The sequence below is a fragment of the Microtus oregoni genome, unplaced genomic scaffold, assembly GCF_018167655.1.
Source record: "Microtus oregoni isolate MIOR12 unplaced genomic scaffold, Mior012 000014F_ref0000157, whole genome shotgun sequence".
NCBI classification, from domain to species: Eukaryota; Metazoa; Chordata; class Mammalia; order Rodentia; family Cricetidae; genus Microtus; species Microtus oregoni.
The window spans coordinates 42,470,667-42,496,980 of NW_024543073.1; positions in this window are offsets into that span (position 1 = coordinate 42,470,667).

Below are 26,314 nucleotides of genomic sequence, written 5' to 3' on the forward strand. Positions count from 1 at the left end.
TTTTCAATACGGTGAGCATCTATTTGCTCTTTTACTAGCTGTTCTAAAGTCTGCAGCTTTTCTTCAGCTAAAGGCCATTGCTTAACCCATATTGGTTTCTCAGTTAAAAAATTTAAAGGTAGGTAAGGCTGTTCATACCTCTAAAGGTGTGCTACTTGCTTTATGTTCTTGTACAGCCTGAATAGCTGGTGACCTTTGTGTATAGTACCTTATAATATTATTCTCATAATTTCAGGTTTTTGGGACAACAAGAATGTTAATCTGGGTATTCCTTTGCTGCAGCAGGTCATAATCCCATAAATTTATTGGGATATTAGCCACATATGGCCTCAGATTCCCTCTCTGACCTTCTGGCCCTATGCAGTCAACTCATCTTCTGCTCTGTGTAACTTGAGATATGGTTTCAATTCCTAGTAATTGAACATCTGCCTCTTGAAGAGGTCAATTTGGATACCAGGATTCTGGCATAATGAAATTCATGTCCACACCTGTTTCTATCAAACCAACAATTACAGTACCATTCATACGCACTAAGTCTTCCTATTCTTGCCATTCCCAGAGAAGATATTATTCCGAAAAATTCCTTGTCTACAATTCCTTCTCAGATGTTCTATTCTAACACAATTAAAACATTTGGCATTTTGATGTCTCCTCGTTCCTTTCTAAATTGCTTCTCTTACCCAAGATTAAGTATTACAGTCAAATGTCTCAATGTTCATTGCATGCAGGATCCATTCATCCATAGGTGCTGATCTAACCTTTAAAGGCTCAAGTATCCTTTTGCATTCTAAATTGGCATTTTCAAAAGCCAGAGATTCAATAATTACTCATCTAGCGTCTGGGTCAGCTACTCCTATTTGTATAGCCTTAGTTAATCTTTGTAAAAATCAGTAAGGGTTTGCTCTGGCCCTGTTTAAGCCTGGTATATGATTCAATACTTTTTACTAGTTCTTGAATCCTGTCCCAAGCATTTAAGACTGCTTTTTGGCATAGGGACAAGATTAATTCATTGTAAAGAGCTGGAACCTGTGGGTCAGCATAAGTGTTCTCACCCAGAATTTGATCTTGGGAATTCTCAAGTTGTTTTGCTTTTCCCTGTTGTTCTAAAATTTTAGCCTCTCTCTCTTTTTTTTTTAATATTTATTTATTTACTGTGTATACAATATTCTGTCTGTATGTCCACAGGCCAGAAGAGGGCACCAGACATCATTACAGATGGTTTTGAGCCACCATGTGGTTGCTGGGAATTGAACTCAGGACCTTTGGAAGAGCAGGCAATGCTCTTAACCACTGAGCCATCTCTCCAGCCCTAGCCTCTCTCTTGAAATAACATTTAAACATGAACTGGGGACCACCATCCAGGTCTGCCGAAACTAACTGAAGCAGTCATGTGGTATTGCCTTAATGCTAGAAGCCTATGTCTTTATCATCTCCCTAAAAAATGCAGAATGCGAGCCATAAGTTACAACAGCTTGCTTAATTTCTTTTACATCATTCATTCCCATAGCTCTCCATCTACCTTTTTCGGATACTTTTGGACCTTTTGAACTTGATGTTTTGTCAGAGTAGATTACAGGGTAGAAAGCTAAAACCATGGGTAAGTCATCTCTGACAGCTACTGGCCAAGTTGAATTTTGTCCTTGTATCTTCTTTCCCTATTTATCAGCTCCAATAATTTCCTCATTCATTTCAAATCTTTTTACTATTGTCTTTTGTAAAGCCTGAATCTCCTGGCTTGTATATATTTATAATAATTTCATTGAGGCATCTAGCCTCTGGTCGACATTCTGCACAGGTGATTTTAAGGTCTAAAGTTTCTCCTTTAAAAATAACACCTCATTCTCATCCTTGGACATTATTTGGATAGTGTACAGATTGCCATCCTGGAGAGATACACTATCTGCTAATTTATCATAACTTTTTAAACAATTTAGATTGTCAAATTCAGCAGTATGAATTCTTTCATATAATTTCTCAGTACCCTCAGACATGGATTCAATTTTGTCTGTCAAACTAACGTTACCCTTTTCAATAGTATTATTTTTTCAGGTAACTTTTGATTTTTGATGGTATTAATCTTGTCAACTAGCTGTTCATTATTAGTCTGTAAAGACTGTATTATTTCTAAAAGTGCCACATTCTTTCTTAATGATATAGTATGAAGAAAAAACTGAGTCCCAATATCCAATAAATGAATGTATCACCATAACCATATAAGCCTTGCAGAATAAAATTCATAGTATTGGCAACAATGTTACTAAAAGTTTTAATATTAATGTAGTCTGCCATATTGATTTATTAATTACCTGTTATGAAATCCAATAAATTGTTTTAGGTGTAAAAATCTTTATTGTCCTGCAGGTATCATGATTGCAGAGTCTCAACTAGCAGTGATGCAACCAGTGGTGACACAAATGGTCCTGAGCCACTTTAGTTTCCTGCCTTGGTACTGGTTAAATACTGAGAAATATGCTTTGTTTGACAAATTAAAAGCAATTAAAACAATTCCCATACATGGAGCAAGAAGCCCAGAACTCACAGGCAGGGAGCACAAATCGGAAGCTACACAAGCAGCAGGGAAGCATGCCAGGCAAGTGCGCTGGGGAAGTGGCCCAAGGAACACGGCAGTGGGGGTGGGTGGCATGCATGCACTAGGGAAATTTCCAAGTTGCCACACACAGCACCACTGGGTCAGGAATTCTACAAAAACTGGCTTAGTTAAAAACAAGCCAAATGGGTAGGGTTGGGAGACTTTCTGGGCTATGGAACAGTTAGACCCTCAGATCATCCACCTGATCTGAGGAGTTCAAATCCACATGGGGTGCCAGATGAAGAAGGACCCTTAAAAGAAATTCCACAGTAGCTCAGAATTGAGAATAATAGAGAGTTATTTATTTAGGGGTAGACTCACAAGTCACAATTCTCTGCTGGAATGGAGAACAGCAACCAAGTCCCACAGCTGGAAAAGAGAGTGAAGATGTGCTTCACATTGGAATAAATAGTATAAGAAGCCATGTCAAAGTGGGCGGGTAACTTAAAGGCTACTAGGGATAAGAATTCCTACAGCACCGGTTAGACTCAGAGGCCAGTTAAGCTCTATCTACATGTGTATATGTCTGGGTGATGTGTCTGCACGTGGAGGCTAGTCATGGACCGCAGAATCTTTCCTTTATCGGTATCCACTTACGTTTTGAGACAAGGTCTCTCCTTGAGTCTGAACAATTGATTTCATATGGACTAGTTGGCCAGTAAGTGCTGAGGTTACAGACATATGCCACAATGCCTGACTTTAACATGGGTGTTGGGATTCTGAAATCAGGTCCTCATTCTCTTGCAAGCACTGTAATCACGGAACTGTTTGTCTAGGCCTAGCTCTGCGCATCTTCATCTATTAAACATCTGAGTCCACTTTAGCCTAGATGTGGTAGAATCACCATGAATTCTGGAGGGACTAAGGTGGTGAATACTGACAAGCATTTCCTTGTTGACTTTGGGCATATCACATCAGAAACAGCAATACATATTGAGGAGAACTGTTGTAGTTTGTTCAAATACGTTAGAATCAATGTCATACTGTGTTCATGCTAGGTATTGCCCACATTGTACTTCTCTCTTCCTTTCCCTCAGGTTAAAAGAGGATGAAAGTATGTTTAAATGAAATAAAAGTCAGTAATTCTTAGATATAAGAAAAGATTAAAAGTAGAGTTGATAACTGCCATTAAGTGGACACATTTTATTCAAATTTGTTTGCATAGCTCTGCTTCAATTTAAAAAAAAAACCAAGTTATATTGGAAATTTATTTCTTCTCTCTAGTGTGCTGCCATTTCAATGCAGAATGGTAGAGATTATGCATGTATGTTTACATGTATTTGCAAAGCTTCTATTAAGGTCTTATGAAACTTCACTTCTCAATTGGCCTCTCTCTCAATATAGTCCTTGAGGAGTTTCCCAGCTCAACTTTGTGCCCACAGCACCAATGCAGCAATATAGCAGGTGCTATTAAATATTCATAGCGTTAACACTCTTCTACACACCATGTATACTTAGCTCTCTTCTACACACCATGTATACTTAGCTCTCTTCTACACACCATGTATACTGAGCTCTCTTCTACACACCATGTACACTTAGCTCTCTTCTACACACCATGTATACTGAGCTCTCTTCTGTACACCATGTATTCTTAGCTCTCTTCTACACACCATGTATACTGAGCTCTCCTCTACACACCATGTATACTTAGCTCTCTTCTACACACCATGTATACTGAGCTCTCCTCTACACACCATGTATACTTAGCTCTCTTCTACACACCATGTATACTTAGCTCTCTTCTACACACCATGTATACTGAGCTCTCTTCTACACACCATGTATACTTAGCTCTCTTCTACACATCATGTATACTTAGCTCTCTTCTACACACCATGTATACTTAGCTCTCTTCTACACACCATGTATACTTAGCTCTCTTCTACACACCATGTATACTTAGCTCTCTTCTGTACACCATGTATACTTAGCTCTCTTCTACACACCATGTATACTGAGCTCTCTTCTACACACCATGTATACTTAGCTCTCTTCTACACATCATGTATACTTAGTTCTCTTCTACCACACCATGTACACTTAGCTCTCTTCTACACAGCATGTATACTTAGCTCTTCTCTACCATACCACTATACCTTTGATGATTTTCAAGGTTTTCCTGTAGTGAAACCCACTGACAGAGCATATAAACTATTAGTTCTGATCAGGAACCAGGAATCCAAAAAAAATTCTTATCTTCAGACTTGCTTAAGTTCAAAACATATTTGTAACAAAATTAAACTTTGTGACAGCAACCTTTCAGATCCATGCAATCTTTCTTCCTTTAAGTGCCACATAATTCAGTATAGGACACCAAAAACAAACCAAGAGAATTAAGCAATACCAACTTTGCTAAATCATGAAATAATATAGGAACATATACATGGATGCAGATACGTTTGTATTCATTGACCACACAGTAAAGAAGGAGGAAGAGAAGAAAAGTCTATGACCTTAAGAAACAATTTGCAAGCTTAACTACAAGAAATAACCTGAACAGGTTGCCAGAAGAAATAATGGACACTCTGTAACATAAGGAGGGAGGGATACTAAAACATAAAAAATATAAGAGTGAAAGGATCCACTGTTCTGAAAGAAGCAGCAGTCTCTGGAGCAGAGTGCTGAGGCTAGACCACAGACTCTGCAGTGGAGTGCTGAGGCTAGACCACAGACTCTGCAGTTGAGTGCTGAGACTGGACCCCAGTCTCTGCATTGGAGTGCTGAGGCTGGACCCCAGTCTCTGCATTGGAGTGCTGAGGCTGGATTCATATCCCACATAAGCCTCTGACAATCACTCTTCAGTTTTATACAGAATAAAGCTAGCAGAGATGTCAGACCTCTGGGATGTGCTCAGCAATACGTCCCTCCACAAGGTAATGATGAATGAAAATTCAGAACTTGGTATAAACATCCACATAATAGCAAATGTGTAAAATACAAACACATTTGGCTCCACATATAAAGCAGAAAGAAACTGTGCTAACAGGAAAACATTCTATGAAATTAGGAAATTTGGCAGTTGGTGCACCATGGTTCTCCATGGACAGGCTGAGAACTGTACCCTTGGTGGGTACAGTGCCCAATTAATTCTTTGGTAAGCAATCTTTTTATTCTCTTTGGCAAAGAATGAAATTCCTAGTTCTTAAAAAGGAGGAAAAAAAAGTGGATGTTAGTAAGTTTTGCAATAATTACTGCTTTTTTTTCACATTAAAAGAGTTCAAGATTATCCAGATGTTTGCACAGTTCTCCAGAGAAAACTGAAGGCCATTTCCTGCCAGGATGGAATGAATTATATAGTGTATATGTAACATTTATTCTGTCATTTAAAAATAATTCCACAAGTTGATTCAATAACAATGAAACATTGTTAATTCTTGGAAGATAGGAAAAGCCACCTGGGGGCCTTTTGTAGTTAATTCCTTTTGGCTCAGAAGAGTCCATTCAGAGTTTACCCAACTTCTCTGGAGGTCCCTTTTGTATCCCTCAGGGCAACTTTATCTAGATGGGGCGACAGTTTCCTAGTCTAACCAGTCTACCAGGCAGGGCAGACCATTTGGCCCTGATGCAGCCTGGATCCCTATGCCAGGGCACTCTGGAGGGGTCAGAGAAAAGCACAAATGACTTGGCAAGTGCGAACCACAAACCTCACCCGGAATTTCCCATTAGAAGAGCTTGCACAATCTCTCTATTGTAGGCTCGCTTTTTGCACTAATTTTGAAAAAGTGTTTCTAAATACATATATGAAATGTATTTAAAAATTAATTTAGGACCCAGTTTTCCCCACCTACCGATTGGGTGTTAGTGAGGTGCTCACAAGAGAAAAGTGCTGCAGATTTCAAAGCAGGCACACTCTTCAAGCAAGAACCAGAATTGAAATAAAGGGTGCAACCGAAGCAAAAGCAACAGATTACAGCAAAGGGAGGAGGTCTGAACTTATTGCCATGTAATATAAATTTTATGTTGATACTAAACATTTTGCAGATTGCTTGGTCCAGTTTTGAAAGTCGTTCCCATCATATACATAGTTGGGTTTTCTAAAATAACGTAATAAAAGAAAAAGAAAACAACATTAGAGCAAGGGTATTGGGGATGGGAAATGACTGTCAGTCATGTGCTACAGGGAAAACAAGAGGGCTAGAATTTGGACCCTCACAGACATGTCATAGGAAGGTCTGGTGATGTACTCCTAATACCAAAACTGGGACCATGGCAGAGAAAGGAGGAACCCTAGAGTTCTCCATGAGCCTAGTCAATTGGTGATTTCTGGGGTCAGTAAAAAACTTTCCTCAAAATGTAAGGTGGAAAACGATTGGGTTCTATCCATTGTGGAACTCAGGCCTCCATGTGCACACTCACATATGTACATGAACCTTAATGCATGCGTGCACGTGTGTGCACACACATAGAAGTATCCTTAACATGAGTGCCAGTATTTGCAACCAGGCTTGGGAAGTGTAAGTGAGCTGCCAGGCTCACCCAGTTGATGCTGCATGGAACTCTGTTAGCCAGTGCACTTATATGTACTGCTGAAGCACGAAGTAGCGCTCATTCTTGTCTGTATGCAGGAAGGGTCCATAGACAGAGCCTTCCTCCGAGTTCTGGGTTTGATGCTTTGTACACAGTGATCCTTGTTGCATGATGTGACTAGAGAGGCCTGGCTGGGAGGAAGTGTGCACGCTCCATTGGAGATGGGGTAAGTGAGAGATGCTTTAACAATGAGATTGTTTATTTTTATTTTTTGCTTTTGAAAGTACTTTTTCTGGATAGTGACAACATTTAATGGTGCAAGAGTCCTGTGATACAACCATGCCTCTCCTACTTAAAGATGTTGAAAACATAGGCAAGTGGTTGAATGTTTTCCTAGCTTGAGCAAGGGGTTGGGTTTGATCTTTGGTAGTGTAAAGAAAAAAAAAGAAAGAAAAAGAAAAGAAACACAAGAAGAGAGATTGCTAGCACTGGGGTCCTGAAGCAGGTGTCTCAGACAAGGAACTGGTGTTCTTAGTTTTGAGACCCAGGGTTTTCCTGAAAAAGACTGTTTTTGGCAAACTGAAAGGAAGTGAACGACAGAACAGGAATAAAATTATGGGAAATGCCTGCTATCCATATGCCCACCCCTGGGCAGTTATCCCTCAGTTCTACCTATTCCCAAACCATTAACAATTTTCTCTCTGTGTTCTACTTTGAAATTTACTAGAAATGAAGATATCATTAGAAAGGTCAAGGAATACACCTAATTTACCGGGGGGGGGCGGGGGAGGGAAAAGTAAGGGAAGCATTCCCCACACATTAACAACAACATGGAGACAAAGGGAAAGATTGAATTGCTACCACTTACACTCCTAACAGTGTTAGCCTTAACCTCAGCTTCTGCCACATTTGGAGCAAATAAGCACTATTCTTCTTGCTCATAAGAGATGTGAATGGGGTGTGACTCCGCACAACTGTCATAAGTGATCTCAATAAAAGAAGGTCAAGTTCGGGGAAACTGTGCTAACAAGACCGAGAGGAAATAATGGTTTTTGGTTGCACAAAATGAGGTCAGTGCTTTCTAATATGTCAACATATTAGACAATAAAACTCAGTGTGAAAAAAGCCACCTAAGAAGCACACATGGAATGTTTGTGCAGTTCTGTCCCTTCTGAATGGAGGCTAGATCTTGGGAAACAAAATGATCCCAAGCAATTCCACTGTCACTTGCCTCATGCTGACCCGCATCACAAAGATTTGCTTCTAAGCACAGTTCAGGAAAGTGATGCAGTGCTCAGGAGAGTTATAGTGTCCACACTAAATGACCATGAGATGACTCCCCCAGTGTCTACTCCTGCAGCCTTCCTTTCCTAAGAATGTAGTTTTCAGTATAGCTGGTGCTCATCATCTTCACTGCTTATCATTGTGTGGCAAAGGCCCCAGGGAACCAAGATTTTGGGTTAGTGAACATATGTTGTGGCCATATGCATGCAAATATAGCTGTAATGGTATTGAGAACTGGGCCTAATTTGTATCAATTTATTGACCTCTGAAAGATATAGTATCATGTAAGTTTTTTCTTATTACTTTTTAATTTCTGAATAATAAAATCAGAGTCCCTGAAGAGAAAGTTAATTTGTATGCAACGTTAAAACATATGTGAAGATTTTATTTGTAGATTTTTAAAGTGATTTTCTAGGAAATAATTCAATTTTAGGAAAACTAAATTCTTATTTGTTCACTATATTTTAGAACTATGTTTATAAAATTATGTGATAGATTTGATTCTCTATGTTTGCTTATGTAGATTATAACACAAAGTAGCATTTTGCACTAAATATCATTTTGAGATATTCACACAAAACTATGTAATTATGCATGATTAGGTTTTAAAATTCCTATCCTATGACTATCTATCTATCTATCTATCTATCTATCTATCTATCTATCTTCAATTTAATCATTGAGCTACTGAACAAGAAAGTATACTATAATACTTAAACCATATTGTCTCTTAGATTTTTATTGCGTGAAACTGTTTACTCATTGTCTGTCATGCTGTAAGATCACTAGGACGTGACTCTGTGGACGTTAGTTTCATGTGACCAAATGCTTTACAGGTTAGAAACTCAAACACAATTCCCTTGGTAGTCATATCTGGAGATTCAATCATGGTGACTCATTTTGGCATTGTGTTGCTATAATAAGCAACTTCATGGGTTTCCTAATTTAATCCAGCAATAATTGCAGTCCACCAAGCAGAAAAGTATTCTGGCACTGTCCAAGCACAGAAGCTAGTTGTCTATTATGGGTCTAAAAACATTAGGTATGAATATCCAGAGAGCCTGTGTGTTAGAGGCCATAGGACTAGAGAGACGGGGAAAGATTATTCTCTGCAAGCACTTCTTAGAAATGGAATATCACATTTAATTTACCCTTAGAAAATAAGTTAAGTAATTCCTACAGTATTTACTGTCCAGCTATGTGTCTATGAGCTTTTCACCGTTGTCTCATTGAATATCAGAAGAAACCATGGTTCAACCAGTGTAATGCTCATTTTGCAAATCAGAAGAAAATGATGCTCAGAGATGGGTCCCACAACTCCTCTGCCAATGAGAAATGGGCATCGGTAAACTCGGCTTTCTGAAGCAAAGACCTTCTCTGCCTGAGGCAGCTATATAGCTATTGAAGACCAGGATTTCTAGTGCCTATCTGGCCTTTGCTTGGAAAGTGTTATTCTCTACTCTAGGACATTCCTTCATGGGAAGACTATTGCTTCTTGCTCTCAAAATCATGGTTACCTGACTATGATGAAAGACTCTGGTTTTAAAAGCAGCAAAGAAACACTCTTCTAGACCTGCTCATCCAAAGCAGAAACACAGTGCTATTGTTTTTTCCTATTTTCAATGTTTTTCCTGAGGAGCACTTTGAGAGGAATGTGTGGAGATAATGGAGAACCCACAGGGAAGGGCTCACAGAACTGGGGAGCTGAAGAATTGGATGGAGGTAGGGGTGGAATTAGGTTTGGAAATTAATGTTATCATTAGTGAGTCACCTGAGGACAGGGAGCACGTTTAACCGTGTACACATTGCTTCCACAGTTCTTATATTTACTGAGTACAGAAGGCTTTTCAAGTCTGTCCTTGAAACGAATTTTGGGCAGACAAAGCAAAGGAGACTCTGAAACCTTGGTTAGTGGGTGAGGGATGGGAGATAGAAGATTGAGGAGAGCATAATTATTAAGTATATATCTCAACATCTAACCGTCCTCTCACCCACTCAGCCACCACCTATCCAAACATTTAGTCACCCATTCATCCAATTATTTGTAGGGAAGTTGTAGATATGGGTAAGACAATTCCATTGACGTGCTTAGTTGCCTACTCAAAGGACAGAAAGCATCAAGAACTAATACTAACTTTTAAAACATCTTAACCATTACCACATCTCTGGGATGATGTCTACTTTACAAATCAATGTTTAGAAAGTATGACTAACTTACCAAGGACACACAGCTAATGAGTTATGGTGGCTTTGTCTTGGGCTCTTCATTGCCGTGCTATAGTGATCATTTGAAGACTGCAAATTCCAAGGACCTCATAATAAGGAAGTATTTCAGCCATGTGCATAGACCTTACCACACCCATTCACTCACCTAGGTTGTTTAGTCAGGTAGAGTTTACTGAGAGTCAGTTTTGAATTTATACTAAATCCATGCCTGCGTCTTTCATGTTATGAGTTCATGGCTGTGTGTTTATACCTTGTGTTTTCTCGGCATATTACAGGTAGAAGGAGATCTCAGCACTGGCAAGAAAATGGTCTCACTATCAGCCTTATATTATATGAATTCTTCTCTTTCCTTGCCAAGACGTTGGCTTTTCTGTTGTTTTATTCAGAGCAGTTTGGTTTAATTTTTCATTATGACAGGTTTTCACTTCCAATTCTTTATTTAGAGCATGGCTCTCAAACTTGTTCATTCTGTAATCCCTTTGAGGGTTTGCACAACCCTCAAACATACCTGGAAACACTTTGCCATCAAAATAAAAGCATGGAAGAGCAATATGATTGTTGAGAGGAGAGATCAGGTGATATTTTTACTTCTTTGGAATTAGGAGGGAGGAAAGCAGTAGGCTCTGGGTAGAGGGAGAGGAAAGACATGCTGGGCTGGTCTTTGGCCTCATAGCTAGAGACAATCATTCAGAACAAGATATTTGCGTAAATCTAAAGATTCCTTGTCCAGCAGATGTTCAGAGTGCCATAGCTCTGAGCCTGGGATTCTGTCAGTTTGTCCCTGGGGAAACACCACATCCTCTGGGAAATAAGTGATTCTGGCATTGAAGTAGCTACTTTTTCTCCTTTGTTCCCATTCCCTCTTCCCCAAATTCCTGCCCCACTAGTCCCTTCCTCCTCCTACTCTCTGGTTTGTTCCCACAGGCTCCTTCTCGCTTGCTCACCACATTGGAAAAGTTCTGAGGATTTCTTCTATTTCTTTGTGTGTTTATTAAACCCCTGTGGTCTCTTGCCTTCCAATCGAATATGAAAGACAAGACCTGGCTTTTTATCTTCTACTGGTGTGCAGAGCTCTACTTCCAGCCAACCCCTGCAGCCTTTGTCTTTAACCTGCTCTCTAGATTTGCACCTGGCTTTCCTGAGTTGGTGAGCTTGCAGCTGTTTTTCTCTTCATCCCCCCACTTCAGTTTCTGTGAAAATAAATGTCTTCCTTCCTTGAGGCTCTGGCAGTACAGTGATGAAATCCTGAGTGCTTAGCTAACTATGGTGTTATGGGACCTGGATGCTTGGCATTGTTTTCCCATTGGCTGACACCTTCCTCCTGTTTTTGAGTTTTGATGAAAGACTTCTCAACACTTGAGAGTATCAGCCATAAGCTTTGCCACGAGGTTTCCTTATGGTCGCTGAAGACCCAGACGCCACCAGTGCTGTGCACAGCAGCGGCTGGCCTCCTCCCACTTGTTCATTTCAAAAGGCTCTGTGATGTACAACTCTCATTGGGTCCTTCCTGAGGTGTTAGCTTTGTGACATAATGCTAAGATTTATGTCTGCACAGTCTCCAGTTTCCTATTCTAGCAGCAATTACAGACTCCGTAAATATCTCGTAATAATTAGAGTTCCATCAACTTCACTAGTTTTCTGTAGTTTTGTTTATTTAATTTTTGTTTAAATGTAGTTTGGGAATGTTTTTCCTGATTGTTTCAAAACTGACTGCTTGGATACCCTCAATTTCTTTCTACTTAGCTGGTTTAAACTCTTAGCACTTTCTCCTGTCCTGTGCAGTGAAGGCAGACTGTTCTCTCCCTTCTCCACCTAAACATCCATATTCCTGTTTCTTTCTGGAAACCAGATCAACATTCTTTCTGGATCCTGAAATGTAGCTTTAATCCTGTGGGACAATTAAGTGTGGTGAGAGAGTATTATTCTTCTCTCCATTAGTAGCCTTTTATCCATTTTCGGTCTTTCTTAATATTTCTCTTCTTTCAAATCTATTCTGTCTAACAATTATTGAACTTACATGTGCCCACTATTTCTAGGACTTAAAATTAATACCCAAATATAGTTCATCTTATTTCATATGTGATTTCAAAACCCAATTTTAAGTGAAATAAAATTCAACATCAAGCATTTGTGTGCAAACTTCAAATCAGCCTTAAAAACAACAAGAAATTTACATCTTAAAGGATTCCCACCTATTTCCCCCTCAGTGAGTCATTCTTTAAAATTATTAATATGCCAGGACTCTAGCTGACTTGTTTGGCATAAACAATTAGTTGGGTGGATGGAGCATATTTTCTCTACACTATCAAACCAATATATTACGAAGTACACCTGGAAACTTGTCAACATACTGGCTTAGATACACAATGAGCAGAATCTTGGTTTCCCTTTACACTCCCAAGATGATGTAGATTCTTCTGCTCATGCAAGATTGCACAGAAATATGATGATTGTCCCTACAGGAGTTAGTTGATAAGCAATGTATGGGGAATTCACTGACCTTATAACTCTGGAGTAGGAGCAGAAATGGTGCCATAAACAATTTTTTAGTGTTTGCATTTCTACACAGTCGCTGTATTAGAAATACAGAACACAGAAAGACAAAGCATCTCCAAATTTCTAGAATTGTATAAGTCCTCCTGATAGGGTTTGCTGTATTTTGTACTGAGTTCACTTTATCATGGCCGTTATCTCTTTCCAAATGTAATAATCACCTTTAATGAAGACGTTTGTGGTGTGTGTGTAAAGAGTAGGAGTTTGAAGCCCAATAGTTTGAGGCAATAACCCCATCTTAAGGACCAGAGAAAGGGCTTCTGCTTTCTAAACTGCAGTTCCTCATAAATAAATTAGGAATAACAATTATTTTAATCACGATTATATAGTTAAGGATAACAAATACAAACAACTAACTGTGAAAAGCAAAAAGTGTAAATGAAGGATTTTGCTCATAACTGAGTTGCATTTTTGTGTTACTCATGGACTGTTGATATCCATACTAACTCATCAGTATCTATACTAAATTTACATGTGTACATACAGGCAAATTTTCTAATTATGGGTGTCAAGAAATTGGAAATGTCTGGAAAATTCTCAGAAATCTTCTGTTCACATATTGAAGTCACTGGTTCCAATTTCAGTGCTCTATAGTTGCCTCAATATTTTCTAATGAATATAAATATTATTAGGATGAGTAACTGAGTATCATTGACAAGTAGTTTGCAATGTTAATGGATGTATCAGAAATCTTACAATTAGTGAGTGGGATTCAATAAGAAAAATGGAAGAACAGCTTGTATGAGGTATGGGATGCTGGAGTCTACAGGGGATGGGAGGAACACATGGAAACAAGATTATGGAGTAGAAGTTTTGGGTCTTGATCCTGATCACCTATCAGGACCAGCTTAGGAAGTCAGAAAATATTCATACCTAGGATCCTACCTGACCACCTCAGAGTCTCAGAGATTAAGATTTGATCTTTGAAGGAGGACATTTTTAGTGTGTAATAGATCTAATAGTCCCATTGGTAGTTCCCATGTGTTGTCAAACTTAGAACCAGCGAGACGGCCCAGTGGATAGACATTTGCCCCAAAGCCTGGGGTCCTGAGCTTCATCCCTGAAATCTGAACAAAGAGACAACTTCACAAAGTTGGCCTCTGACCTGTACATGTGTACATGTGTGCCATGCTACACACACACACACACACACACACACACACACACACACACACACACACCACTGAAAAGCAGATTTGGGAGAATTAGGGACATAGAAAACATTTTATCGAGCTTTTCCCACACTATGGACTTTAGCTTAAACTATCTTTAGTGAAATTTAAAAGCAATACATATTACCTTTTGGTTGAGCTGCTTCTGTGACCCAGTTCAAAAAAAGCAAGGCTACAATATTTATTTACTTAATTGTAACATTTATTTAAAATATAACATTTTAAAAATAACCAAAAAATTCTAGGAGCAACTCAACAATTGTCAGTGAAAGGCAACCTTCAGTAATTGTCCTCACAGTTCTTTTAGTTTGGTTTGAGGCCAGGTTGTCCAGCCTTTTGGGTGTGCTACCTACCCTTGTACCACTGATGCCCAGCCATCCTTACAGTTCTTGCATCTCATAAGCCAGCTTCTTTTTTTCTTAAAGGAAGTTTGTCACGAGATCTTAAAGAACTTCTTTAGTTTCCCAAAGAAATTAATTCAGGTAGTTAGCTTGTCCTTCCTTCCTAACTTCCTTCCTTCCTTCCTTCCTTCCTTCCTTTTTTCCTTCCTAACTTCCTTCCTTCCTTCCTTTCTTCTTTCTTTCTTTTCCTTCCACCTCTCTTTTTTTTAAATTGATTTGGATTAAATAAGCCATTTTTGCACGCATATAAAGTGATTTAAGAAGTCTCCCACTCTTTAGTAGCCTTCCTCTTCTCTCCCTTCTCTTTTTATTCCCTTCTTTTCCTAAGACAATATCTCTCTTGCTTTCTTGTCTTGTATATATAAATTACATCACATATTTATATAAAAATCTAAGATCCACAAATGAGTGAAAATATAAATACCTATTTTTCAAAGACAGATTTAATTTACTTAATACATTATCTCCAGTAACATCCATGCATATTACACAACTTCCTTCCTTTTTATAGATAAAGAAATTCCATTGTGAATATAATCCACACTTTATCTATTTCTCTGTTGACAGACACCAAGGCTAATTTCATAGCTTGGGGATACTGCTTCAGTGAACATTGATATATCTCTGTGATATCTACACAGAGTCTTTTAGGTCAGTACCCAAGACTGGTAGAGCTAGTTCATACGGTCGTCTAATTTTAATTTCCACAGTGGATGACTTGTTCCTGCCCCCACTAGTCATAGACAAAGATTCCCTTCCTTGTGTCCACTTCTCCTCCTCCTCCTCCTCTTCTTCTTAGTGACTAAAAATCACAGTCAACAAATGGGCTAATAAAATGAGCAGGTATGCTCTTCGAGCAGATGAGGGAGGGGGACTTAATCGGGGGAGTGGGAAGGGGAGGGAAATGGGACGCGGTTGCGAGGAGGAGGCAGAAATCCTTAATAAATAAATAAATTAAAAAAAGAAAAGAAAAATTCAAGTGGCCAATAGACACACAGAAACATTTAGCCATCAGAAACAAATGTTTGAGTTTTTCTTTCTACTATCAGTTTCCAAAGTTCTTTCAAGCTGTACCGTTTTTCACATAGAGTTTCACTGAGCTTGGAGTATACACAGCATTGAGAATAATGGCTACAACAATGATTTTTTAATTTACTAGACAGGATTGCATTAATTAATCATTCATTTCTCTAATCCTGCTGGTACATAGTTTGCAGTCATGATCTGATTCCATGCTTACATAAGGGTATGGTGTTGTCCTCATTTAGCAGATGAGAAAACTGAGGTACTAATGGGCCAGAAAATTTGTTCTAAATTCAGAGTCCCTTAGCAGGGCCAGAAATTTAGCCTGAGACTAATTGTAGTGTGTAATCAGGGACTGCACTTTAGTTTTCCGGCTGCCTAGACCTGAATAATCACCTAAAAACTATATTAATTACAACACAGTTTGACTAATGGATCAGGCATATTTATAGCTGGCTTTTATATTTAAATCAACCTATTTGTAATAGTCTATGTATTGCCACATGGTCATGGCATTAATTCATTTTCTATATATCTTATTTCCTCAGTGGCTGGAAGTCTATACCTGAATAGTCACACAGAAATTATATTAATAACAATACTGTTTGGCCAATAGCTTATGCATATTCCTTACTAGCTCCTGCATCTGAAATTAAGCCATTTCTATTAATCTGTGTATTGTCACAAGGCTGTGGCTTACCAGTAAGGTTCTAGCATCCTTCTCCTTCAGCAGCTACATGACTCTCTGACTCTGCCTTCTCTCTCTACATTTCTGTTCAGATTTCCCACTTGACTGTATTCTGTCCTGCCATAGGCCAAAGCATATTTTATATTAACCGGTGGTAATAAAGCATATTCCCAGCAAACACAGGAGAATCACACATCAATAATGTCCACAATCTTATTGTTCTGAAATCCAGACCCCTTCCTATTCTACAAGAACTAGGTTTTTACACAGCTACCAAGCCAAGTTCTTGTCATTAATTATTTACCAAATGAAGTAGAGAAAAAAAGAATATGAGAAGTAAGGATTTTTATTCAACATACTGTTGGACAATTCATACCCCTACATCCATTTGTTATCTATCTTTCTAAGAACATTTCGAGAGGCAATTTAAAACAATCAGCCTAAAGTCCAACCTTCATTCTCACAGAGACTAAATATCCAGAACATTTATGTCTTACTTTTCATCTATATTTCTCAAAATGTCCTCAACTATTTAACATCAGTAATTTAGCCAGCAACTTTTGAAGTTTCCAGCAATTTTCTAACATAACTGAAACTAGGTAAGCTTTTATTGCTCATGTAAATGGATGATAAGAAAAACACCCAGGAACTAGGTGCTAATGAATGACATGCAGTGAGATTATCCAAGTACTTGTCCTAAGAATGAAGCATCACAGAAAAGCACACAGTCGGGGGACAGAAATTTCCTCCAGTAGCTTGCTTGTTAGCATAAGTGAGGAAGTTGGTGGAGGCTTGGACATTGGAAATGGGAGAAAACACCCCAGATTTCTATCTCAGAAGCACTCCATGGATGTTGAAGGAAATCTACCATCATTTAGCATTTATTCTCCATGGAAGTTGAGGTAAAACCAGCATCATATAGTATTCCCACTCCATGGATGTTGAAGTAAATCCAGGTACCATTGTTTAGTATTCCTGTTGAGAGAATGCTATAAAGATTTCAGTCAGTACTAAAGGTAAACTCTATTCTCAGAGAGACAAGGGTAGTGAGTATGAAATGCAAAATCAAATCGATATGTCCTTGAGCATTTTCTTATACTTGAGATGAGATTTGGGAGATTAGGAATAGAGGAAGCATTCTGAACCCAAATTATTGAAAAACAAAAGAAAAGATAGAGGGCATTTGCTGTGTGGATTAAAGAATTGCAGCTAAATTAGAAAGTTCTCAAGGGACATTTATGTAGCAGTGGCCAAAGACAGGCAACTCTAGAGGCTGAGCAGGGCCCCTGCTAATGAAATATGTAGTGGTCATAACACATATCATCTCCTTAAAAAATTGTTTGAAGCTGGCACTGAACATTACTTGATAAAATGGGCAATGATTGGGTTCAGAGATGCCACAGTTAGTGTGAAAGGCCACTCTGGCACAGTCTTGAGGATTATAAAGTAGTTGGGAACCAAACTGAAGGTATAGCTAGAAGAGATCTATATTAAGAGAGACTTGGTAAGGCTGCTGGAGGACTGTTTGGGAAGCCTTAGCTGGAAGGTGGCTGAGATGAAGGAACACACAGAGTATGGGCTTTATATAAGTCAACACAGACCTCACTCAGTTTTTCACAGAGATAAAATAGAAAGGAGCTTGTCTTTCACTTGGCCAAATCAAACAACTAATAAAATTTGCTAGCATGAATACATAAATAAATCACCCCAAATATGGTTAATATGCACATGGGGCAGAATTTCTCAAATCAGGTGCTAAGTATTTCTTCCCACTATTACATAAACTATCTAACATTTGCATAATTGGAAAATGGGAAAATGTTTACCCTGACTAAATGTTGTCTTCTATGAGGCATAACCATTACAGATGCATTTGGTAAGAGAGGAAAAAAGATGTTTCAGTTGGAACTGGGAAGAACTATTTTAAAAATCTCCTCTTGTTTTTCTTTATTGAGATCTCAAGTTTGTTTATACAATAACTCAGAGGTTGTATTTTCACTGAAGGCCAATCTCAGAGCTACAATGCTGCTGAAGGGCTTACAGATGTGCAGCCTGCTGAAATGTTTGAAAACGGACCCAACAAAGAAAGGCAGAATTGGGAAGTTAAAATTGGACTCCTTTTTCTCTTCTTTCCTCATGATCTTCTCTCATTTTCTCTTCCTGCCTGTCTTTTTAATGTTGTAGGACCATGTTCTCAATGTCCCTTTTTATATTGAAAGCACATCCCAATCCACATCTGCTTCCTCTGGGCTTATGTATTCTATCCTGGATAAATGTAAATGAACGGGAATTCAGAACATACGCAGATGATGTGATACTACCTCTGATCCCTAAGAACTTCTCCCCCTTTCAGGAAACCTTCCAACAGTGTGTGCTTTTGCTAGCCATGGCTAGAGTTAGACTCATTAGCAACCTCTTTGTTGCCCACTTACACATGGAAACCTAAACATTTCTGGAGTGGTCCTTCATGGACCCCCGGGAGTGTAAGTTTGTGAAAGTCTTTTTCTCACTCATGGGACAACTGCAAAGCAAAGCTTGCTTTTCAGAGCTCTGTGGAATCCATCTGTTTCCTTCCCCTCTCCTGTCTCATCTCTGCTTGGATCGTGCCTTCTCACTACTCCTTTGCTGAGGGTCTTCTTTTATGGTGTCTGATCTAAGGGCATAAAATGCTTTCCCTGGAATTAGTCACACTTTGACTATCTTTATTGAAGACATGATGTTTCAGCCCAAGAACTCCCACTGGCAATGTGAAATGGAGGCAAATACTGTCTGAAAAAGGGCTTCAAACATTGTCTTTGACCTCAGCAGAGGTGTCGCTACCCACAGAGTAAGCTTTAGTTTTAAGTATAGGCAAAATTGTATCCTCAATGCCAAGTTACATTTTTGTTCATCTATAAAATGAGGAAAATTTCTTAATAACTTCCTTATGAGGTTGTGGAAATTCAAATAAGGTAATGGAATTATTAAGTGCTTAGCTCATGTAAAATGCACAGTAAGCGCTCATTAACATTAACTAATTCCTTGCTAAGTATATTACATACTGGCTAAATTTAACAACTTTAAATTAAGACAAATTGGAATGGATTCCAAGTAGAGCTTATCATTTTATTAAAATGTGACTTTGAGGAAGTATATGGCCTTTTTAAAACACTGTCCTCACAATGTCTATACAACAAAATTCCTTGTAAGGGGGAACCCAAGTTAGAATGGATCAATGAGGAGTATTATAAACAGATTTATAACAAAATACATACTAGTTTCATTTAAAGATGGGGCCTTAGAAATAATGATTCATAAAACAGTAATTATTAGCTATAAATCTCAATATATATTGTGTATCTGATGGAGGAAGATCATTGGTTAAAAAAATAAAGAAACTGCTTGGCTGGCCCTCATAGGTTAGAACACAGGTGGGTGGAGAAAACAGAACAGAATGCTGGGAGGAAGAGGAAGTGAGCTCAGACTAGACAGCTCTCCTCTCGGGAGCAGACGCCTCAGAAGAGACGCCATGCTTGCGGCTCCTGGGCAGACACATGTGATGAAGCTCCGACCCAGGATGGACATAGGCTAGAATCTTCCCGGTAAGCGCACCTAGCTGTGCTACATAGAATATTAGAAATGGGTTAGTCCAGGTGCGAGAGTTAGCCTAGAAGAGGCTAGATAGAAATGGGCCAAGCAGTATTTAAATGAATACAGTTTGTGTGTTGTTATTTCGGGGCATAAGCTAGCCAGGCAGCTGGGGTGCTGGGGACGCAGCCCTGCCGCTCTTATTACTACATATGGCGCCCAACGTGGGGCCCAAACCCACGACCCTGAGATTAAGAGTCTCATGCTCTACAGACAACTGAGCTAGCCGGGCTCACCCTGGAGCCAGTTCTTTTTTTTTTTTTTTTTCGAGACAGGGTTTCTCTGTGGCTTTGTCCTGGAACTAGCTCTGTAGACTAGGCTGGTCTCGAACTCACACAGATATCCACCTGCCTAGAAGCTGAGTCGAGGAGTCGCCATGATTCTCCCACTCCAGGCAGATGCAGGTTAAGAACATTCCTGGTAAGCCAGCTTGTGGGCTACAGCAGATTATTAGAAATGGGCTAGTCCAGGTGCGAGAGCTAGCATAGAAGAGGCTAGATAAAAATGGGCCAAGCGGTGTTTAAAAGAATACAGTTTCCGTGTAATTATTTCGAGGAAAGCTAGCCGTGGGGGCGGCCGGGTGCTGGGGACGCAGCCCCGCCGCTCCTATTTCAACATGTATCATCATTTTACAGAGATGAGAGTTGTTCTACAGAAATTAAATGCATGGGTTCTGTGTTCTGTTTTATTTTTGAGGAGGGATTTTAGGGGAGCTGGCTAGATTTATTAATAAGCATATTAATGATACCAATTTTATTTATTTGATCTCAGTGTGAGCCAGTGAGCATTGCTTTGTTTTATTATCACAGAGTGAAATCTAATTGTGTGGTCATTATGTGGACTGGTAATGATCAAAATGAAAACAATGAAACAGGTTATAATGAACAGGGCACTGAAAGGCTGTGCGTATGTGTGTGTGGGTTTATGTGCACACATGTGCGTTTATGTGTGTCTTAGAGTGTGTACACATGTGTGCCTATGTGTATCTCTGTGCATGTCGATATGTGTGTATGTGTGTGTGTTTGTATGTACACATGTGTGTCTATGTGTGTCTCAGAGTGTGTGCACATGTGTGTGTCTATGTGTGTCTCTGTGTATGTCTCTAAGTGTGTCTTGTTTATGTGTATGTAAATGTGTGTGCACACATGTAAGTATATAGTATATAAGGACATTGCCCCCAGTGTGTAGAGCCTTGGAAGTTATAATTTTGACTTTCTTGTTGGTGAACTGTTCTTACTGTAATGTAATGCATTTTCAATGTACTGGTTTTCTGATATTTTTTGTTTGTTTATTTGTTTTATAAGAATTAAACATAAGCTCATAGCTACTACCACTTGATTTGAAAGATGGAAGAACATGGGAAGACCTGTAAATCTTATAAGAAAAAAGAGGCATAGAGGATATCAACAATCAGGTCCAGAAACTACCCAGAAAAAGGTAGGAGATATAATGGATCACTGCTGTAAAAGAAAGGCCTGCCTGACTGGCAGAATTTGAAACATAGTGTCCCATGTTTTTATGTGTGTGGACTAGAAATTGTCTAGTCAGCTTGGAAGTCAAAATCATTATACAATCAAAGCAGGCTTCCAATTCACAGTAAGTTTCCTGTTTCAGCCTCCTGAATACCAGGATTTCAGGCATTAGCTACAACACACAACTCAGTATGTCTATCTGTCTGTCTGTCTGTCTATCATCTATTATAGGGGATGCACACATGCCGCAGTGTGCATTTGGAAGTCACAGGACAGTTTGAAGGATTTCAGTTCTCCCACCTTTTTACTACATGGGTCCCAAGAGTCTAATACCCAGCATTAAGCTTGCCTGCTACTTCCTGAGCCTACTCACTGACCCATTGATGTGTTTTCATTTGTTCCCCCGGTGGCTAGCAAGGTTGATCATGTTTCATGAATTATTGTCAGTCATACTACTTTTGGAAGCTGCAATTCACTTGCCCATCTATTTTTGGGACTATTGGTTCATTTGGTGTTTAATCATCTGTCAAAAAATGACCAGCAAAAATTTCTCCCGTTCTATAGGCTGTCTCTTCCCTGTCTCATTTCCTTTAATGTATAGAAGCTAGAAGCATATTGGTCAGTTCTTGCTAATAAAAATCTGAAAATTTATTCTTCTAAATGAAATGTGTAATAAAAGGCCATAAGCATTTATAGAGCAGTTTACTGAGATTTCTTTTTTCCATACCTTCTTTATGAGACATAAATATGACTAGAAAAAAAATAGACAAATTTGGAAAACCAAACACTGGCCAATGTTTTGCTGATCAGGTAACCGAATAAAGCAAACATGTCAGTGAAGTAACACATTCACTTACAGACCATTCATATACTGTAGAATTCCCTTCATTTTTTCTTATTGTCTGATTATAGTAAATTCCTGGGTTCAATCACCTTAAAAGGGGAAAGATTTGTCTTGACTTGTCCTGAGGGCTTAGTTCATAACTGAATAGTCTCCATTGCTGGGTCCAGTGACCATGTGGCACCGTATGACAGAAGTATATGCCATAGGAGTTGCTCAACTCATAGCCAGGAGGTAAAAGAGCAAAAGGATAAAGGTTCACAATCCCATTTCCTGTCCGGTCAGATTATTGGTCTCATGGTGAGCTTCTCTGAAATCCTGAGACACAGACTAATTAGAAAGACAAGGCCACTAGCTTTGTCCACTGCTTTTTTATTTTTTTATCAGATAATGAAGTTTGGAGTAAAGAGAGAAGGAATCATCTTCATGACTCCAGGTAGCATGAAAAAGGATGAGAAACCCTTTAGGAGAAAACACAAGAAAGAAAATTTGAGTTTCTTATTTCTATCACATTATTATTTTCTCCACAAAGTGTTTAAAACATTAATTTATGGGTATAAATTTACATTCATTTAGAACTCTTTTATTAAAGACCAGCAGCAGCCACAATTGCCAAGTGACTGCAGGAAGCAGTTTCTCAAATAGATGAGAATGTCATTAAGATAAAAGTGTGGTAAATTCAATGGAATTTGTTTGTAAATTTCACTTGGTAATGGACCATTCTGATAAAAAAAAATAGTACCAGAAGTTTCCTGTAAATAAATGTTGACACTGGACATCTGAAATGCCATTGTACCTCCAAATACATTTCAAGTGTTCAGTGGAAGTAGTATTAGCCAATCATATCACAGAACTGGACAATGAAGCTCACAAAGGTTTTTAAGGTATACAAAGAACACAAGATAGATAGATATGGAAAACACCTTTACGGGAGAAGGCCCTTTGTGCCCTAACATTAATGGGTACACATTCTATGAATAATAATACAACCGTATTTTCCCAATCTAAATTTTAGTTTTCACCTGGAATATCCATATAATGGCATCTTATTTCCATAGAGAAAAATAAATTAGGGGTAAGCATGGAACATGAAAAGATTTGGAAGAAAATAAATAAGAATCAGTAAGACATTTTCATGATTTTAAACTATCAGGAACTCAGAGAAAAAGGAGCTGTATGAGGGGGAAAGTCCTTGGATTTCTATTCCAGTTGACTTAGTGCCTTGAGAATATGCAGTATAATGCCCAAGTGAAGTGTTCCTGATAAAAAATGTTGAGCTATGTTTACATGTAAAACATTCAGAGATATAATTTTCCCTTCCTTGTGTGAAAATTAAATCACATATACTATGCTACATATACACATATATAAAAGCAAGCTATTGGAAAACTAAGCTGTCTGTATAACTAATATATCTGTATCTATATATTTATCTATCTATCTCTGTCTATCATCTATCTATCTATCTATCTATCTATCTATCTATCTATCTATCATCTATCTATCATCTATCTATTTATCTCTCATTTATCACTTATTAATAAGTCAATCTATATAGGTAGCTAACCACCTATCTATTCTTCAATTTACCCATCCATCTATCACTGAATGATACTATTTGCTTGTTTTTATATCTTTCTTGAGCCATAGAGCCAATTACTTTACCACCCTTTTGTGTGTGTGTGTGTGTGTGTGTGTGTGTGTGTGTGTGTACGTATGGCCTATGGACTAGTATGGAATACTTCACTTTGAGCTGAAGGTCATAAGTTGATTATAGGTGTCATGGAGACAGAGATAACAACTCTTGCTATTGCTTCTACTTTTGGTTGCTAACCAGAACATGTTGGTAATACCCCATTGCTAAAGATTCCACGCACGTTGTTCCTATGTCATAGAGAAACTAAACTGTTAATGACTGGAAAATCTCTTCCCTATTGGCTAATACTGGAAAGTACTTTGAAGTCATAGGGAAGAAAAGTTATTAATAGTCTTATCCTGCTGTGAACCCTAAAAGTAGCAATAAAGGTGGGCCTGTCAAGATACACTCCAGGGTGCAACTGTGGCACATGTGCTATAGAGGTGACAAACTACTCCTCATTAGATTTAAAGCCTAATTCAGAGGAGAAATGAATGTCTGGCATTATCATTCTAGCCATGGACTCATGGCCAGGGAGCTTTTGGGCCCTCGGGGAAACCTATTACAATCATTTTGTTGAAAGGACACTATATTTTCAGAAATCACAGCTGGTCCAAGTACAGAGAATACATGTCTATAGAGTTTTCAGTAGAAATGGTACATTTATATCACAGAGATGAGATCTGGAAGGACTGGAACAAAGCAGTTCTGTTCAAGACTGGACTGATGCAATCACAAGTTCACATAGAATTAAAGATCTCAAGCCAGTCATCATTCCATCATGGGCGTAGAAGTGGCTCTTGAACCCATACCCATAGCTGAGGAACTACTGACAGATGCTGACTACTAAGAAGTGATGGATAATTTCTCTCTTGGTGTGCATACCTTGCTAGGTAGAAAATGGTCTAGTGTGTGGCCCTGTGCCATGTGTATATGTGCAGTGCAGACTGGAATCAGTAGGCTATTCTTTTAAAGGTTGTGGAATTGGGAGAGTAGCTGGGGGAGGCAGGGTAAGTTGGGGGAGTAGAGGAATATGATCAAAATATCTGGTGAGCTTGTGTGATATTCCAAGATAATTGTTTTTTTTTTTATTGAGAAAAGGAAAAAAAAGTATCCGCCTCCTCCTAGCCTCTCATTTCCCTCCCCCTCCTCCCAACAATTATCCAAGATGGAAGCTGCTTGTTCATTTCCTGGCTGCCCAGACTTGCAATAACCACAGAGAAACTATATTAATTACAACAATGTTTTGCCAATAGCTTAAGCATATTTCTATCTAGCTCTTACATCTTAAATTAACCAATTTCTATTAATCTGTATATCATCATGTAGTTGTGGCCTACCCAGTAAGGTTCCATCTGTCTTCTGTCTCCTGCTCTCATTGACTCCACCTACTTTCTTTATACATCTATCTACTTAGAATTCCCACTTTGCCCTATTCTCTACTGCAATAGACCCAAAGCAGATTCTTTATTAACCAAGGGTATTCACAGCATGCAGAGGGGAATCCCACATCAGATAATTGCTAAAATATTTTAAAAGACATACACATGGCATTTTCATTTGATTAAACAAGAAGTGTTGCAGGAGAGATGGCCTAAGTGATGAGCTGTTTGAGAAGCTCTGTGTCAGAGGGAGTTTGACTTATAGAACTGGAGACTTGAGAATGGGAGCAGTGTTCAGTGGCGTACTCAGAGGATATGGCGACAAGAATGCCTGCAGATGATATATTCTCTTCAAGTGATTTTAGAGGAAGGGAGGTTTGATTTTAAAGACCTAAGCAGTATGTCTCCTTTGGATTCCAGGCAATTGAGCACTTTGGATTTGCTGCATATGGACCAGAAGAATTGAGAAACTGAAAGTTCCTTTTATATTGGGCTATTTTACATGTGGTCACCAAGGTAAATGTTTAATAAGCAAGCACAGGTCGGTTATGGGAGCTGCTTTTATTTCACGGGCATTAGTTGTGAGCCACCCTAGGAGCAGAATGAAGCATATGCAAATGTTTCCAGGGCAGTTTTATTGCTTCATTAAAGCTTTTATAGTATTTTCCTTTAGTGCAATACCAACCAGATAAACTGGGAGAGAAGGTGCCCTCAGTGAAGGGTACGTACAATCACTTTCTGCATATGACTCAAGTGTCTAGATTTTCTTATCTAATTTTTCCTTAAGAAGCTTCTTACAGTATGGGTGATATATATAAACAAATAGTTTGGGATTCATGGGAATAGAAGAGAAGGTGAGTGAACTTTTGATTCTATGCCCTCCTACTTTTTCTGATAACAAATGGTGGCGTTTTTCTCTATAATAGAGATGTCTCTTTGACGTTCGGTC